The sequence below is a fragment of the Bacillus rossius genome, chromosome 10 (assembly GCF_032445375.1).
Source record: "Bacillus rossius redtenbacheri isolate Brsri chromosome 10, Brsri_v3, whole genome shotgun sequence".
In the NCBI taxonomy this organism is placed as follows: Eukaryota; Metazoa; Arthropoda; class Insecta; order Phasmatodea; family Bacillidae; genus Bacillus; species Bacillus rossius.
In genome coordinates, this window is record NC_086337.1 from 26,841,413 (window position 1) to 26,860,095 (window position 18,683).

Genomic DNA, 18,683 nt, shown 5'->3' on the forward strand with positions numbered 1-18,683 from the left:
CCGCCGCCAGTCAGCATAATCTATACAGCAAAGTTGCACGAGCGAGCTTCGGGTATGTTCGGGGACTGATCGTGGGTCAATGAATCCCAGACCTGGCGGTGCGGTGCGCGGGAGGTCCAGTTGGATGCGTTCCAACGGCCAACACGCGAAGCCAGGGTGCGGCCCGGGCCGCTCCCAGCTCGCTTCCCGGCAACTGTATCCTCGTCACGACCCGCCATCTTGTTGTTGCTCTCTGCGTCCGTGCCGCACGCGAGGGACATCTGCAGCCGGCGGCTTCCGAAGAATTTAAGGGGACTCGCTACACCAGGGGGGCTTGTCGCTAGATAGTGCCCACGAGGCGCTTGTTGAAGTTATTCTTCTTTTCACGCGATATGAAAAAAAGAGCGCGTGTAACTCAGTAGGTACACGTGATAGAAGTGAAACTTCTTTGGCAATTCAAACTCGTAAGTATATCGTATACCTCCATGGTAGCGTTAAACGTTTAACCGCAACCTTGTTGGAAGTCGCATTAGAAGTTTCACTTCAAAAAATTATGAGAGTGAATTTTTTACGATGCGCGCGCACTATGCAACGAAATTTTCACACGATGGAAAGGCTACATAATTAAAGATATACATCTGCTTTTAAATCGTATATTTTATTGATTGATAGTGAATACTGGTCCATATCATTAAAACATTTATTTATTGTGAATATTAGTGATAAAAAATTGTGTTCATAAATTTTTTCATGTTTATTCATATAAGTGAGGTTGTGTTTCCGTATGTATAATTTGCGTTATCAAGTATTACTTTTTAGTCAACTGATAATTAAAATTAATTTTTTTATTAGTATAATATAGATTTTCATTACTAATTAATAAATTTCTCTTTTATTGTACTGAATAATATAATTAATAAAATAAATATTGTAGCGTCAATCCTCGGACGTTACGGAAACTGAGGAGTAGACAAACACAAACAGAGTTACGAGAATACCGTAGCATCACTGCTGCGTCATTTCTGCCTCTCCCCTGCCGTCTCCCCTTCCGGCCGTTACAACTAGCCTTTAGCATGCTACGCTACGTAGGTATCTATTTCCCCCTCCCCTATCTTCCTTTTTTCCTTATCCGTCTTCCCATTCGACCGCTAGTGCCTGCGATGGAGTGACGTCACCGCTGACACACTCTCCTCCTCTACCGGTTCCCCCACCATTTACCTTACTATTCCCCTCATGCGATCGGAATTTTCGTAACGCTCGAAAATTGTAGGCTCCTCAGTAAAGAAGTTTCACTTCAAAAAATTAAATAAAAATATATTTAGTTCCCATAGACATGTTCAATAGTATTACTGTGTGTGTATTTAGTACGCTATTGTGTACTTTATTGTTTAGTGTTACCTTTCAAGTGAATTATTGAAATTTTTATCGTTGAAGTGGTTTATTCAAGTTTGAAGTTTCACTTCTAACGCATGTGGAATAAAAAAAGTTGTTGCAAATAATTCGCATATTATTTTGTTTTAATTTGCTGGGCCCAATCATAAGGGGAACTGAAAAAGTACAGAGAGCACAAAAAACTAATTATGAAATGAACTAAACTTAACTATAAAGTTCTGTAGTAGTTTTCTAAACTGAATAAAAATAATTATCCTGGCTTCTTGTGAGAGAATTTCTCTAGGATTAATTTATTCAACTTTATGCTCAGAAATTTTCGAACCACCTGTATAATGAAAATAAACCACAAGCCCTGGTTAGTATACTGGCCGTACACATATATGCTTGGAGTTGAACAACGTATTTAGAACCAACATAAACATTGCTACCACCGTGACCAAATACTCTGTTTCTCTTGGTCGCCCGAAGTAACGCAAACAGTAGGTATGGGCATTGCCCAGCTGATATGTACATTCCCGTGTCTGCGTGTGTGAAATTCGTGCAGGTACTCTGTTCCGTGATTTACGTATTCGTTTACGTGAACTGTGTCCTCTTCTGTGTTGCAGAATGGGCCTTACAATAGTTAACCTATTTTTAAAAAAATTGGTTGTCTGTAAAGTCGGTTTACGGACGATAGTTTAACGTGACGTCATAACAAAACATTGATGAAATGATTGCATACTTTTATGAATAAAATTGAATAATTTTTATTGAATTATAACTATTTTGTATGGATACAAAGAAGGAGTGAAATGAAATCTACAATTTAATTGATAAATTTACTTTTATTTGCACTCATTAATTCAAATATGTTTATTACTTTAACGAAGAGATTATTTTAACTATAACTTTTATACATGTTTGCTATTTAACTTCTTCCAATCTGTGTTATTCTGTTAAGGATAGGACAGGGGTCGGCAACCTGCGGCTCGCGAGCCACATGCGGCTCTTTGGATGTGAAGCTGCGGCTCTTTAGTTCCGTACCAGAAATACTGCATCACCAGGTCATTTATACAGAAAATACTTTTTTATTACAAACTAGTAGTAAGCCTGTTTTTTTCCATGCTTGTTATATTTTACTGAACAATATGTCATCAACCAGTTAAATTATCAATTTAAAGCTATCCATCCGCCCGAGGTTTTCGTTTTTCTAGTACTTACGGGCCCACCCAACTGATAGCGCCACTTGACGCGCAAACATGGTTTCAGTTTCCAACATATCAGTCGCACTTCTATATCTCCCTCCTTGTTCTGTGGTCCGTCGGTGAAGAACGAAAAAAAGCTGTCGACGAGCTCCAAAAACAAAAAAAAAACAAAAACAGCAATCAAGTTCCATGTTAAGTAACTGGACGCAATCTACAAGTAATGTTAATCCGGCAAGCTTCGTGGTATCACTAGAAATCGCAAAAAAGGAAAACCATTCACAGATGGTGAGTATATCAAAGATTGCTTCATACGTGCATCTGAAGAACTGTTTCGTGATTTCAAAAACAAACCAGCAATCTTGAAAAAAAAAATCAAAGATTTGCCTCTATCCGCTAAAACAGTACAAAACAGAATAGCAAAAATGTCTTCAAATGTAACATATTTGCAGGTGGAAGACATTCAACTGGCTTCTGCCTTATCACTTGCTATAGATGAGTCTTGCGACATAAAAGACACGGTACAAATTGCCCTTTTTGTTAGGTATATGTCTTCCCAAGGTCCAAAAGAAGAACTTCTAGGATTGCTACCACTCTCGGGACAAACTAGAGGGGAAGATATAGCGAATGCCGTGCAAAAATGCCTCGAAGATAATAAGATCGATTTAAATAAAATCGTTTCAATAGCAACTGATGGAGCCAGAAGTATGACGGGAAAAATTAAGGGACAACGATTCTTCAGAGCAAAATAAACCACGAAATTCTTACGTTTCATTGCATAATACACCAAGAAGCACTTTGTGCCCAAACATTTCCGGCCAAAATAGTTGAGTTCATGAATTTGGTAATCATGATTGTTAACAGCATCTTGTCAAAAGCACTCTACCATCGTCAGTTTAAAGAATTCTTAAACGAAATGGAGACTCAGTATTCTGACCTCCTTCTTCACAATAAAGTGCGATGGCTTTCCAAAGGTAAGGTGTTGAAACGTTTTGCTTTGTGCTTGAATTAAATAAATTCATTCCTAAATGAAAAAGGCATTAATCACCCTGAATTAGAGGATGGCAAATGGTTGCAAAAATTTTACTTTATGGTGGATATCACAGCGAAATTAAATGAGCTGAATCTAAAACTGCAAGGAAAGGGAAACCCAGCCTATGTTTTGGTAGAAGAATTGGTTAGTTTCGAAGAAAAATTAATTATTTTTGCAGAAGATATTCAGATCGGTAAATTACTTCATTTTCAATTTCTAAGAAATATCGCGATAAAACCAGTGCAACTGTTGACACGAAATACTTCAGCACAGTTATAAAAAAAAATTTCTGACAGATTTCAACAATTCAAAACCAACAAAACCACTCTAGCATTCATAGTAAATCCTCTCAACACAAATGGTAACGAAATCCACATTGAGCCGTTTGGAGTTGATACTGGATCTCTAGAAATGCAATTGATTGATTTAAAAAGTAAAGCTTTGTGGAGTGGAAAATTTACAGAGTTGAAAAGCAAGTTGGAAGAGTTGGAGGTCCAGAAATGTATGTACGTAACGCAACAAAAGTGGACAGCTTTAAAAGAAATGCCGCGAGTTGAGGCACTTAAATTCGACGCATGGAATAGTCTTCCTGATTGCTACAGTGAGGTGAGGAAGTTGGCATTTGGAGTGCTGACTATCTTCGGATCGACATATTCGTGCGAGCAAGCGTTCTCTTGCATGAATATAATTAAAAGTAAAGTAAGACACCAACTAAAAAATGAAAGTTTAGAGTCGTGTTTGAAATTTAAAACAACAAGTTATGAGCCAAATTTATCCAAACTTTCTAAAACCATGCAAAGACAATGCTCCCATTGAATGTGTTTGCGCAATTAATTGTTATTGAAGTACAAGTTAGTGCTGTAAGTAAGTGTTTAATTGTTTTAATATTTTACTAATATAATAAGTGATTATCTAATAAGACCATATATATTATCTAATTTGTTGTGAAAAAACACTACTTATATATGAATAAATTTTTCTTATGAATACATAGATTAGTTTTTTTTATCAAAAAACTATTTATGCAAGTACTATTTATTTTTGGCAAGAAAATTTTTTGTGGCACTTTAAAAACTTTGAAATTTTGTAAATTGTAATTTTTGGCTCTTTCGACTCAAAAGGTTGCCGACCCCTGGGATAGGACGATGATAGGAAAAGTAGGAAACGAATGGGAGTGTTTCAAGGATGATGTGAAGGAAAATGGCTTACCCAACACCAAAATGCAGTCAAAAATAATATATTTGCGCCACGGACTCTGCAGCAATGCTAGGAGGAACGGGTTAGCAAAGAAGAATGAGAATGTTACATTGAAATGCATGAAAACAGAATTACGCCACGGACTCGGTCGCAATGCTAGGAGGTTCAGGTTAGCAAAGAGCAATATAAAATGAGCGTAACGGGACACAGCGAAACGGGACAATGTGCGTAACGGGACACTTTTTCGTGCGTGCAGCCGGCGTTCATCGATTTATTAAACGTTGTCACGTCAACGTAAACAAGCATGGCTACCACCCAGCCAAATACCAGGCTTCTATTGGTCGCATGGAGCAACGTAACGGAAGAGCTCAGAATTGCCGAGCTAAACGTACGGGACCGTCTCCGTCTGCGTGCTTTTGTGGAAACTCTTGTGTTCCGTGAGATCCGTCTCCGTTTCCGGGCCTTAGCGGTACGCCACTGAGGACCAAGTCCGTGTTTGTAAATAACGCAAGGAATGCATTAATAATGCAAGGACGCAACACGCAACTAACACAATGAAAATCAGTAATACACGGTCGTTGATAAAAAAATTACAGCCTATAAGGCGTCTGGAAAACTAGGAATGGCATAGAAACGAAGATGGATCACATAAACGGAGACGGATCTCCCAGAACATTATCGCACTATCGCGTCTGCTGTTTCCAAATGCTCGAAGACGGAATTAAATGGGAACAAAATGAGATTGCATTCCACGGTTACGAAATTTATAAAAAAATATTACATAAAAAATTAGCTTTTAAATAATAGCATTGTCAGGATTTACTTATATAATAGAAGAAACCACGAAATAATGATAGAACACTAGATATTCTTGTGTTTGAAACAATTTTGAACGTATTTAGAACCTAAACAAACATGGCTACCACCCCAGCCAAGTACGGCTTCTATTGATCGCACGGAGAAGCGAGCAAATCCGTACGGGTCCGGCTCCGTCTGCGTTATATTGTAGAAACTCTGTTCCGTGAAATCCGTCTCAGTTTCCGTGTGGTTGTAAAACGGGCCAAAAAGGTAGTAGACAAATTTCTTCTCGGGGGATTCTTTTCAAAGTTCATTTTAAATCGTAAAAACTTGTGCAAATTTTAATAATTTTATTTCAGTATGTTTTTTTCACTATGCTAAAGTTTAACAAGTGAAAACGTGATGCATATAATCCAAAGAATATGGTCGTATTCTATACGTACACATCAGAGGCGGATTGGGGGGGGGGGGGGGGGGCAAACAAACCAGTGCCCTTCAACTAATCAGAAAAAAAATTACCAGATATGGAAGTCAGGAACTTATTTCCTAAAACAGAACAATATTGACAAAACAACCTGCTTATGGAAATCTGGACACAGAATATTCAATATAGTATAAACGTACTATATTAACCTAAAATTTTTAAAATATTATTAGAGAGCTAAATTCATTATTTTTAAAACAATTCAGATGAAGTATAATGCAATACTTGGGGAACTAAAAAGGTCTTGGGCAAATAAGCTGAGAGTAATTTTAACGTATTCACACAAAAAAATATATTCACCTCAATTGCTTCGAAACCGGATAATTACCTACAAAATCTAGGTATGTATCCTAGAAATACTAAATTATTGAAAGAATGTCTTAAATGCTTGGAGACCTCCCTCCTTCCCAATAATATTTAATTAAAAATCTAAACCATGATATGTGACTGTAAAATATTTTTCGTGGCTCATGTAAATTATATGAAAATGGAATAATGAAATAAACAAGCCTTTGGACTAGGCTACATTTAATAATATGATAGAAATTAAAAAAAAAAGAGACAGAAGTTTCCAGTGACGAGGTTTGTATCACGTCAAAAATTACCCTTTCAATATCATAACCGCACGCTCTGCCACCGTGCCACTGAGAATACTGGAACCTAGGAAGGAGATTATGTATTATCAGTAGTGTAATGTCAGGTTTCTTTCGTATTTAAAACCATGCTGCAGTAATCCTTGCATCAAACAGCTCACAAGAAACATGGTTTACCGAAACAGCACTCACTACCACGGTCCTGCTGCTTGCTTGCGCGCGAAACTATCTCGGACACTACAGTTACTAAGCGATGTTGAGGAAATTCCTCGAAAAAGGCACAAGTAAATTTCTCATTAATGATACGAAACATTTTTTTTCTAATATATCCTTTGATAAATATGTATAAGTGTTGGTATTAATAAACAACATTCCATTTCTTTTTTTCAAGGGGGGATATCCCCCCCCCCCCCCCTCTTCTTCAACCCATAACACACTCACTTTGCCGTCGTCCGGGGTCTCGGGCTCGAGTCCCGGTGTGGCTCCTAGTGGGAAAAGGCGGTTCTTGCTACGTATTGTCCGGGTGGGCGCCAGACTAGCTCGGTTCTAGTCGTGAGTTTGGGGGTCGTGGATGTATGTGCCCCTGCGTGGCCCACTAGGGCCGGCGGCGGTGTTGCGTGAGATGATTTTAAATAAGAGGCGTGGAGTTAAGGTGGTGGTGTCGTACCTTTTATTCATAGGAACGAGTCGTACACAATACAACACTCTACAGAGGTCCCCGGGGGGGGTTTACTCGTTATTCCGTGGCGCCGTATGGTTTGTGTTCCGCGTTACGTGGCCTCGGACGCTGCTACGTCTCATACGTCTCACTGGTTACACGGGTAACGTAATTTCGTAACACAAAGGCGGGACACAAAATACACTGAATTAAGGGGGTGCGCACAAGTTACGTGGCACTCGTTACTCGGGTAACGTAAGTTAGCAATACAAAATACGGGATACAAAAATACACTGAATTAAGGGGGCGCGCACAAATTACGTGGCACTCGTTACTCGGGTAACGTAAGTTAGCAATACAAAGTACGAGACACAAAAATACACTGAATTAAGGGGGCGCGCACAAGTTACGTGGCACTCGTTACTCGGGTAACGTAAGTTAGCAATACAAAATACGGGATACAAAAATACACTGAATTAAGGGGGTGGACGATTGGAGACGGCCAATCCCGTATGCAAATGTCTCGGCGCGGGTGTTGTGCCCACTGTGGTGAAACACGCACCGCAATTAAGTTTGTCCAAGTTCCCTTGCGGGTTTGTGGTCAGCGCCGTGCGCGTGACCTTAAATAAAGTTCTGTAAGTTGCGGGAGGCGGCCCGTGCCGTATACTGAAGAGCAGCCCCGCTGACCAAGTGTGGTGCGGGGTGTCTTTAAATTGATGCGGCCGGATTAGGTCCTGGACCGAAAAAGGGGACCGGGTACTCACGGAGAGGTTAAGTAATAAAAGGGGTTCTGTTAATTAGTGACTATATTTACCGGACGTTACTTTCGATGTAGACAAAGGATGTTGCCTCTCCGTGGGACGTAGGTCCGCCCCGGTCCGTGAGCTGCGCTGAACTGCCGAACTGGCATGGCGTCCGAGGGAGGCTCGGCCTCTCTCGCGCCAGGCGTGACCTCATTACGCTAGACTCCAAACGGGTGTGTCTGGAAGAGATTTTATTGTCGCTAAAATCCTAATTTAATGTTTTAGGAGGAATGGGTACGGTTCTTCTCTTGTCTACTCAGGTTTCCGCGGCTTTGTCTTTGATTGCTGTTCGGGTCGCCTGACTCGGGTGGGCCATGGCCAGGGGTGTGTTCCGTTAGCGGGAGCGTATACTGGCGGGTGCAGGTCGGGCTCTGGGGTGGTCGTCGGCCAGACGACGTCAAACGCCCCCCCCCTGTGAAGCCCGACCTTGCGCCGCTTATGGTCCCGCTAACATGGGGCCACCCCTAGCTCCGGCCACTCCATCCCGGCGTGGTTCGCGGCTCAGCAGCTGGTTGGCTCCGCGTACTGGACCTGGTGATCAAGGCCGACTGGGCCAGCGTGCGCGCCGCCCCGGTTGCCGTCGTGGCAGGCGTGCCGGGGGCGGCGTCGTGGCGCCTGGGCGGGGTCAGCGGCTGATAGGGTCAGCGCACTGGACCTGGTGATTGTGGCCGACTGGGCCAACGTGCGCGCCGCCCCGGTTGCCGTCGTGGCAGGCGTGCCGGGGGCGGCGTCGTGGCGCCTGGGTGGGGTCAGCGGCTGATAGGGTCAGCGCACTGGACCTGGTGATTGTGGCCGACTGGGCCAACGTGCGCGCCGCCCCGGTTGCCGTCGTGGCAGGCGTGCCGGGGGCGGCGTCGTGGCGCCTGGGCGGGGTCAGCGGCTGATAGGGTCAGCGCACTGGACCTGGTGAACGTGGCCGACTGGGCCAGCGTGCGCGCCGCCCCGGTTGCCGTCGTGGCAGGCGTGCCGGGGGCGGCGTCGTGGCGCCTGGGTGGGGTCAGCGGCTGATAGGGTCAGCGCACTGGACCTGGTGATTGTGGCCGACTGGGCCAACGTGCGCGCCGCCCCGGTTGCCGTCGTGGCAGGCGTGCCGGGGGCGGCGTCGTGGCGCCTGGGCGGGGTCAGCGGCTGATAGGGTCAGCGCACTGGACCTGGTGAACGTGGCCGACTGGGCCAGCGTGCGCGCCGCCCCGGTTGCCGTCGTGGCAGGCATGCCGGGGGCGGCGTCGTGGCGCCTGGGCGGGGTCAGCGGCTGATAGGGTCAGCGCACTGGACCTGGTGAACGTGGCCGACTGGGCCAGCGTGCGCGCCGCCCCGGTTGCCGTCGTGGCAGGCGTGCCGGGGGCGGCGTCGTGGCGCCTCCTAGCTCCGGCAACAGCTCCACCCGGGTGGTGCTCGCGGTGGCCGCAGTTGGTAGGGCCCGAGCACCTGTCCCGGGTCGTCCCACGCCGAACATCCGGGGGTCGACTCGTCGAGGTGGCCTTGCGGCTGACAGGCTCTGCGCCTCGTTCCCAGGTCGTAGTCGGCCAGGCGAACTGGAGGTCTGTGGGCCCGTCGGGGTCGTTCCGCGGGCTCGCTGGCGGGTTCGCTTGTCCCCAGTCGATGTCCCGGTCCGCGGAGGTCCTCCTTCGGCGGCGGTTGACAGTTCGTGGACTGGTACGGAGTCCGTTCCCGTTCGGGTATGGCGGCTGATGCTGAGGCGGCGATCTCCGGGTCGGTCTCTCCGGGTTGCGTGACGATCGGCGTTGGCCCGTCGTCGTTGCCCGCATCGGATTGACCTATGCTGTGCGACAGCTCGGCGATCTCCACGGCCTCTGCTTCATCGCCCCGTGGGTAGCATTGCGGTGGGGGGCTCTCGTACACCCCGCTTCCCTCCCAGGGTACCACTGCCGTCTCCGGTGCGTTCTCGTGGACTTCTTCTGGTTCGTCTGGCACGTCGTGGGCGGGGTCGCCCCCGGTGTCCCCCGTGGCCATGCTAAGGGCATAATCGTCGAGGTACGTGGGCGGGCGCCGCCACCGCCGTGGTCGTGGCCTCGCCTCGTCGTCTGACGCGGCCTCTGCGGGTGATGTCCCGGGCGTGTATGCAAGTTCGTCGCGGGGCCTGTTGGACGTGGTGTTCGTGAACACTAGGGTGCGGTATGGGCGCGGTTCGGGTCGGCTCCTAGCGGGGGTCGCTTCTGGCGAGTTGTCCTCTTCCTGGACGGCGTCGCTCTCCGGCGTACGGCGTCCGTTGTCGTCCGGAGTGGGGGGTCCTGCGTCCCCGTCTGGGTTCCTCTCCCCAGGCAGGGCGGTGAGCCGGATGTCGTCCCTGTGCACCTTTTTCAGGCGCCGTCCCTCCGTGCGGACTAAGTACGTCGTCCTGCCTAGTCGTCGCCGTACCGTGTATGGCCCGCCCCAGCGCGGGGCCAGGCCCGCGCAATAGTTGCGGGGTGCGGCTGAAAGTGGGTGTAGTCGCGCGAACACCTGATCGCCGACCTGCACGGCGGGTGGAGGATGATCTGTGATTGGGGTGATCCGGTTGGCGTACCTCTCCTGCCTACGTCTTGCCTCGTCGTGCAGAGTCACCCGTCGTTCGTCGCGTTCCTCCGTCGTCTCGTCGGGGTGTGGAGTGCCGTGTGTGGCCCATTCTCCCGGTAAGGGCAGGTTGTGGCCCTGTATCATTTCGGCCGGTGTGCGGCCGGTTGCGGCGTTGGTGCGGCGTCGTACACAGAAGAGGGCGTCAGCCACGTGCAGGTCCCACTGCGTGTGGTCTGCCCCCAGCCGGATCCGGAGCTGTGCCTTCAGTTCCTGGTTCCGGCGCTCTGTCGGGTTCGCTCTCGGGTGGTAGGCGGGCGTCGTGTGGTGCTCGATCTGGTGTTCGTCGCACCAGCCCTTCCAATGTCGCCCCAGGAACTGACTGGCGTTGTCCGTCAACACCGACTGGGGGTATCCCCAACGGGACAGGAATTCCCTGGTCAGCAGGCTGATGATGGTAGGTGTGCGCACGTTCCCGCATGGATACGCCTCCGTCCACCGCGTGAAGAGGTCCGTCACGACGAGGAGGAAGCGTTTGCCGCGCGGCGTGCGGGGGTAGGGGCCCATTACGTCTAAGGCTATCGTTTGGAAGGCGGTGGTGGGTTCCCTGGGTCGCTGTTGCTCCTCGCCGTCACGCCGCCTCGCCTTCCTCGCCTGACAGACCTCGCATTCGCGCACGTACGTACGTACGTCGTACGTGACGTGGGGCCAGTGGTAGTGCCGGGTGACTTCTCGTCGTGTCTGATCGGTCCCCGGGTGTCCAGCGAGGTCGTGGTCGTGGAAGAACCGAAGGACCGCTTCTCGGGCTTCCGTCGGGACGTAGGTCCTCCAGTCTTCCTGGTGTCCGGGTGTGTGAGTCTGAATCAGGCCGTCTTGCATGCGCCACGCCTCGTGTCCGGCGGTCGCTTGCTGGCGGCGTCTTGCCGCGTCTATTGACGTTTCCTGTGCTCGACGTACCCGGTCCTGGACGTCGGCCACGGTGTTGGGTGGGTCTTCGTCCCCGTCCGCGTCGGCCGTGATTCGTGTGCATGCTGAGTCGTGCGATGCGTGTCCGTGTGGTGTGTCCGGGGGTATAATCTCCTCCCAGTCGTCCTCGTCCGTCAGCTCTGTTCGGTCGTCGGGTTCCCGCGACAGTAAGTCGGGGAGCTGGTTCTCCGTGCCGGGAACGTGCTCGACGTCGAAGTCGAACGACTGGAGGAATAGCGCCCATCGTATGAGTTTGCCTTTCCGCCCCTGCATCGTACGCAGCCAGGTGAGGCAGCTGTTGTCCGTCCTCAGTGTGAAGCACTTCCCCTCCAGGTGGGGCCGGTACTTTTTCATGGCCCAGACTACGGCTAGGCACTCTTGCTCGTTGCTGTGGTACCGGCGTTCGGCTGGTCCGAGCTTCGCGCTAGCGTAGTCGATGACCTCGCGGACCCCGTTCGGGTCCGTGTGAAAAAGCACCGCGCCCACACCGAGTGCGCTGGCGTCGGTCTGAAGGTAGAGGCGGCGTCCGGGGTCTACTCGTGTGAGGGTGTGACAGCGAGTGAAGGCGGCCTTTATTTCTTCGAAGGCGCGTTGCGCGGGTTCGCCCCAATGGTACCGTGCCCGTGGTGACAGGAGGTCGGTCAGTGGTGCGATGGTACGGGAGAAGTCGGGGATGTACCCCCTGAGCCAGTTCACCAGGCCGATAAACCGTTGGAGTTGCTTCCTCGTCCGCGGTGGTGCCGCTTCAGCGATCTTGCGCAAGTGAACGGGTTGGGGTCGGTTGCCAGCCGCGCTTACTAGGTGGCCCAGGAATTCGACCTCCTGGGTCCCGATATGACACTTGTGGTGTGCGGCCGTGAGATGGTGTGTGGCCAAGCGTTCTAGGACCAGCGCCAGGTGTCTGGCGTGGTCCTCCCACGTCTCGGAGAAGACGATCACGTCGTCGAGGTACGCGATCGCAAACCGGCCCAGGTACCCCTCCAACACTCGGGTCATCATTCCCTGGAACGTGGCCGGTGCGCACTTTAGCCCAAAAGGCATGGCGCGAAATTGAAACTTCCGCCCGTCTGGTATCGTGAACGCGGTTTTCCCCCTGTCTTCCGCCCGTATGGGCACTTGCCAGTACCCAGCCTTCAGGTCGAGCGTACTGAAGACTTTCGCGCGGCCGAGTCCGGCTACGGCGGCGTCGACGCTGATTTGAGGTGGGGGTGAGCTAATCGTGATCGCGTTTAGCGGCCGAAAATCGACGCAGAAGCGTAGCGAACCGTCTTTCTTTGGGGCTAATACGACGCAAGCATTGTAATGACTGTTGGACGGTTCGACTACCCCATCGCGAAGCATGTCCGCCACTTGCTCCCGGATGGCCCTCTGCTCCCGGAACCCGTAGCCTCTCGGGGCCTCGTGTACTGGGTTGTCGTGGGTGGTCGGGATGTGGTGTTCGGTGATGGTGGTGCGTTTCAGTGGGTCGGCTACCGCGAAGACGTCCTGCCTTTCTGCCAACACGCGTTCCACTGCTGCTCGGTACTCGTGGGGGACGTTGTGGCGGAACTGGTCTAAGGTTACTTTCTCCCCCTGACTCTCGGGGGTAGTGCCTATGGCGTACACCGTGAGCCGCTCGCGGGTGCCAATGTAAACTCGTCTGGGTTTCATTTCGATCACCGCATCTTGTCTCGCTAACCATGGTTGGCCTAGTACTATCCCTTCGTGTAAGTCCTCCACCACTAGGGCGGTTACCGTGGTGACGTCGTCCCGAATGCGTACCTCGAGTTCGGCTTGCCCCACTGTCCTTCCCGGTTGCGTGCTGGTTGCTAACCGTAACTCGGCTTGGTGGGGCTGCAGCGCGCCGGGGGGTACCAGGTGGGGGGCCACGAACACGTGGCTCGCGCCCGTGTCTACCAGGGCCGCCGTGGGTTGCCCGTTGACTTCCACTGGGATACGGAGTAGGCCGTCGCGAGGGCGGACTAGCTGGTTTATCTGCGGTGTGGCTGCTTCCGCGGCGGGTGTGGGTTGGCTCGGGTTACTCGGAGGCGCGGGTTTTACCGCCGTGCCCCCGGATGGGCGTTTCCCGACGTGTTGGTGAAGGGTGGTGTTTGCCGGCGTGGGCAGTCGACATGCCAGTGGCGGGTACCTGCGGGGCAGCCCAACTGGCATCGCGGTAGTGGGGGTTCCTGCTGCGTCGATGACCCATCGGGCCTACCAGGTGGTGGTGCGTCCTCGATGGCTCGTCGCGGGCGGTCGGGTGGGTAGCCCCCTGCTTCCCTGTTCTGGACGCTGGCTATTCTCTGACCCATTGGGCGTCTGGCCAGGTCCCGGTCGGTGTTCGGGGGGTCGTAGTGTCGCAGTCCCCGGATGTTCCGTTCCGTGTCTATGGCTTGTCGGACGTAATCCTCGACTTCCTCTGCGCGGTGACACCGCATGAACGGTTGCAGTTCATTGTGTAGGAGGGTGGTAATGGTGGCGAGCGCGGTGGCTGGCGCGGCGCCGGGTGCTACTCGATTGAACAGTTGCATTTTCTTGGCCAGAAACTGCTCGACGGGTTCGCCGTCGCGTTGGCGTTCGCCATAGAACTGTGTCGTGCATTGGACCAGTGCGTGTTCCGTGTCAAATCGGCGGTTGAATGACGTGGCAAGCTCCTCCCAGGGCATGCCGAAGCGTCCCCAGATGTTCCACCATTGGCGGGCGGTCCCCTTCAGCTGTTCGCTCGCTCGCCCCGACCATTCATCGGTCGGTATTCCGGACCGTGCCAGTCTAACCTCGCAGTGTGTTAGGAAGTCTCTGGGTACTTCGTGCCCTATTCCGCTGAACTCGGGTAGTGCTAACTTCCCTGTGTAGCACGGGTTGCGTGTATGCATCCCCATGTTTGGTCCGGTGATTGCGCTTGGTGGTGGGATGTATTTGGGTGCCAGATTGGTCCGGGCACTCGTGAGGCCCATAGTCGGTAGTATGCCTCCCAGTGTGACGTTAGCTTGTGCCTCCGTCTTAAGCGGTGCCCATGACCACGGTAATTGGGTGTGCGGCTCGCCGAGTAACGTCTCGCTCCAGGGCTTGCCCCAGGTCTGTCCGGTGACGTTGTCCCGGGTGTTTGCGCATTGGCATGTCCTGTACCACGGCAGTGATCCCGTCAATAGGTCTATTTCCCTTGGTAATAGGCAACGCGTGCACACGAGGTCTGTAGGTGGTGCCTGCATGTTGAGCTGTATGTTGTACGTTCAAGTTCGCCGTCTGTGACGGGCTGTTCGTAGTCTGGGCGCGTGTTGTAGCGCGCGGGTTTTAGATCGGCGGCGGGCAGGTGCCCGGACAGCCGCACAAAGAGGAGGCGAAAACGGTCCGCGCGGAGTGGGGGTATCGGGATGGTTGCCCGAAGCGGAGAGCGTGGAGCGGAGTGACGAGGTGGGGGTAGGTGCCCGGACAGCCGCACAAAGAGGAGGCGAAAACGGTCCGCGCGGAGTGGGGGTGGTGACGTCGCTCCGTTGCTCGTCTCGCCGTGATGACGTGCGGGGGTGGGGGTGGTTGGAATGTCCTTTGTCCGCTCGCCTCGTCGCGCCGGTCTGTCTGGCCTTCGACCCTTCCTGTGTCCAAAATGGCCGTTTCGTGTCTCCGCTGTCGCCTGTTGGTGAATTTATTTCGAAAATGTCCAGAAGTGAGAAAAAAAAAATTTTTCACGTTATTTTCTGCCCCACGCAGCGGGCGCCAAATGCCGTCGTCCGGGGTCTCGGGCTCGAGTCCCGGTGTGGCTCCTAGTGGGAAAAGGCGGTTCTTGCTACGTATTGTCCGGGTGGGCGCCAGACTAGCTCGGTTCTAGTCGTGAGTTTGGGGGTCGTGGATGTATGTGCCCCTGCGTGGCCCACTAGGGCCGGCGGCGGTGTTGCGTGAGATGATTTTAAATAAGAGGCGTGGAGTTAAGGTGGTGGTGTCGTACCTTTTATTCATAGGAACGAGTCGTACACAATACAACACTCTACAGAGGTCCCCGGGGGGGGTTTACTCGTTATTCCGTGGCGCCGTATGGTTTGTGTTCCGCGTTACGTGGCCTCGGACGCTGCTACGTCTCATACGTCTCACTGGTTACACGGGTAACGTAATTTCGTAACACAAAGGCGGGACACAAAATACACTGAATTAAGGGGGTGCGCACAAGTTACGTGGCACTCGTTACTCGGGTAACGTAAGTTAGCAATACAAAATACGGGATACAAAAATACACTGAATTAAGGGGGCGCGCACAAATTACGTGGCACTCGTTACTCGGGTAACGTAAGTTAGCAATACAAAGTACGAGACACAAAAATACACTGAATTAAGGGGGCGCGCACAAGTTACGTGGCACTCGTTACTCGGGTAACGTAAGTTAGCAATACAAAATACGGGATACAAAAATACACTGAATTAAGGGGGTGGACGATTGGAGACGGCCAATCCCGTATGCAAATGTCTCGGCGCGGGTGTTGTGCCCACTGTGGTGAAACACGCACCGCAATTAAGTTTGTCCAAGTTCCCTTGCGGGTTTGTGGTCAGCGCCGTGCGCGTGACCTTAAATAAAGTTCTGTAAGTTGCGGGAGGCGGCCCGTGCCGTATACTGAAGAGCAGCCCCGCTGACCAAGTGTGGTGCGGGGTGTCTTTAAATTGATGCGGCCGGATTAGGTCCTGGACCGAAAAAGGGGACCGGGTACTCACGGAGAGGTTAAGTAATAAAAGGGGTTCTGTTAATTAGTGACTATATTTACCGGACGTTACTTTCGATGTAGACAAAGGATGTTGCCTCTCCGTGGGACGTAGGTCCGCCCCGGTCCGTGAGCTGCGCTGAACTGCCGAACTGGCATGGCGTCCGAGGGAGGCTCGGCCTCTCTCGCGCCAGGCGTGACCTCATTACGTTAGACTCCAAACGGGTGTGTCTGGAAGAGATTTTATTGTCGCTAAAATCCTAATTTAATGTTTTAGGAGGAATGGGTACGGTTCTTCTCTTGTCTACTCAGGTTTCCGCGGCTTTGTCTTTGATTGCTGTTCGGGTCGCCTGACTCGGGTGGGCCATGGCCAGGGGTGTGTTCCGTTAGCGGGAGCGTATACTGGCGGGTGCAGGTCGGGCTCTGGGGTGGTCGTCGGCCAGACGACGTCAACTTTAAATATTGAATGGGGTCAAACAAGCTGAAACGTACAAGTTTAAAGTTGGTTTGATTGCGTCTTTTATGGCTTGCTAAATTCTTTGCCTGGTATCTGATGAATGTTATTAGTTTTTTGTGTCTTGCATATCTTTCGTTCGTTCTTGCGTTTTTTTTATAAACCCGAACTTACGGCACTGAATAGCCCAGTGAGATGGGCAGTCATAAAACTTAGTAAAAACTGTTTGAACTCTTATTGTGAAGCACCTCAAACTCCTTCTCATTTCCTCGCTTGATAGGTCAAAAAGATCGCTTGTGATATCAATAATCGTAAACAACAACCAGCGCTCGACCGATCGATTAGTCGACACGGTGCCACTGCGCAGTCTTCACAATCGCCGCGAGAGCGCAGCACTTGTTGGTGTTGGCGCTCCCACTACGTGAAACTTGAGATTCATTTATCCCGAGTCATACGCTCAAATTATCCGCATTCGTGTTTCCTCGGATAAATATAGAGCTATCGTACAAGTTAATAATTTGGTTATGTTAGGTCTGTGATCGAAGCCTGTTTCATACCGGTACGGATCGAAAAGTTTCAGGCGGAAAAGAGGGGGGTGTTTATAAAGGGTGCAATGGACGACTTGCCCTCTGACACACAGGGCAGAGGGAGGAACTGTGGAAAACAAAGAAGTCGGAAGATGCACTTCGGTTAACAGTGTTTGTAAACTTCGTGTGATTTTAAGTGTTCGTAAACAAACGTCATAATCAATTGCTTTGCAAGTGACAGTTGGGAAATGGGTACCTACCGCTAGTACTTCTTTGGAGAACTTTCAAATAAGTCACGTGACATGAGACTGCATCTATTTACTACACGACTGTCTGCGATTTGCAAACAAACACGAGAAAGTAAAACATGGCGGGGTTTCCATAGTTACCTCAACACGCAATAAGTGTGGCTGGCGTCACAGGGACTACTTCGCGGTTTTGGGTTATCATTATTGTCCTTGGGTCTATGCGCCCTTGTGTTTACGTATCAAACTATTGGCCTTGGGAAGAGGCGGGATGTGTGAAAAAGTAGGCTACTTGGAACTGTTATAATTGTATGAATAAAGTCGAAAGTATCTTCCGTGTGACATAAGCATATTGATTTTTAGCACATTTACAAATTTAATCATTGATAATTGGTAGATAACATAACGTATTCTTTAGATATTTAGTGATACAAACATCCTATCTGGCTCGTTGGTCTAGGGGTATGATTCTCGCTTAGGGTGCGAGAGGTCCCGGGTTCAAATCCCGGACGAGCCCATTGTTTTATAGATGTTAAATTTAATTAGGTGGCCATAAGTTGAAATTAGAATATCGTAAATACATACACATGCACACGGAATGTTAATTTTTGTCTGTGTTTTTCATATTGGAACATGTTTATTGATTCAATTCCTTCAATATTTTAGATAAGCACATTTTGTGACAACTACCTTCACTTCAGCAATTTAGATAACCAAAGCCGTTATTATTACTTTTTTTTTTCTAATTTGTCGGTGTTCCTGCTTTTTCAAACGAACCAGTGGCCGATAGTCGGTCAAATAATTTTCCGCTTTGCCTCTTCCACACAATAGCTGAGCTCGTGAGTGCAATAATTGTTTTGTGACTGTCAGTGTCTTGAATCCTGAACCAGGATTTAAGACGTGTTGCAAGTTTTATAACATCGAGCTGAAAACTCATCGTGGAAGGCCCATCTCTATCCCCTCTTGTATATGGATAGTCAGGATTGTACGCAGAATTCATTTCGTCGGAGGAGTGAAGGAAAGGGAGGAGGGGGCCGCTACAACTAGGGGTATGGAGTATTTTTAATATTTTGGAAGACGAATGGCGACTTGTAAGTAGCCATAAAAAGATTCCAGTTCTGACTTTGTCCTGTTACTAAAATACTAGGCCACGGTACTCATGTTATATATATATATATATATATATATGTATATATAT

The 18,683-nt window shown here is 50.0% G+C and overlaps 2 protein-coding genes and 1 non-coding gene across 3 annotated transcripts in view; 2 read left to right on the forward strand and 1 right to left on the reverse strand.

The window, feature by feature from the left end:
• LOC134535881 (uncharacterized) overlaps positions 1-18,683 on the reverse strand; it is a 125,868-nt gene that overhangs the window by 104,984 nt on the left and 2,201 nt on the right. The gene's annotated exons all lie outside the window — the stretch shown is intronic.
• The window catches only part of LOC134535882 (U11/U12 small nuclear ribonucleoprotein 25 kDa protein-like), a 160,924-nt gene that overhangs the window by 77,669 nt on the left and 64,572 nt on the right, over positions 1-18,683 (forward strand). The window lies entirely within an intron of this gene.
• Positions 17,931-18,002, forward strand: Trnap-agg (transfer RNA proline (anticodon AGG)). The gene has a single exon. It is a non-coding gene; the product is annotated as a tRNA-Pro (tRNA).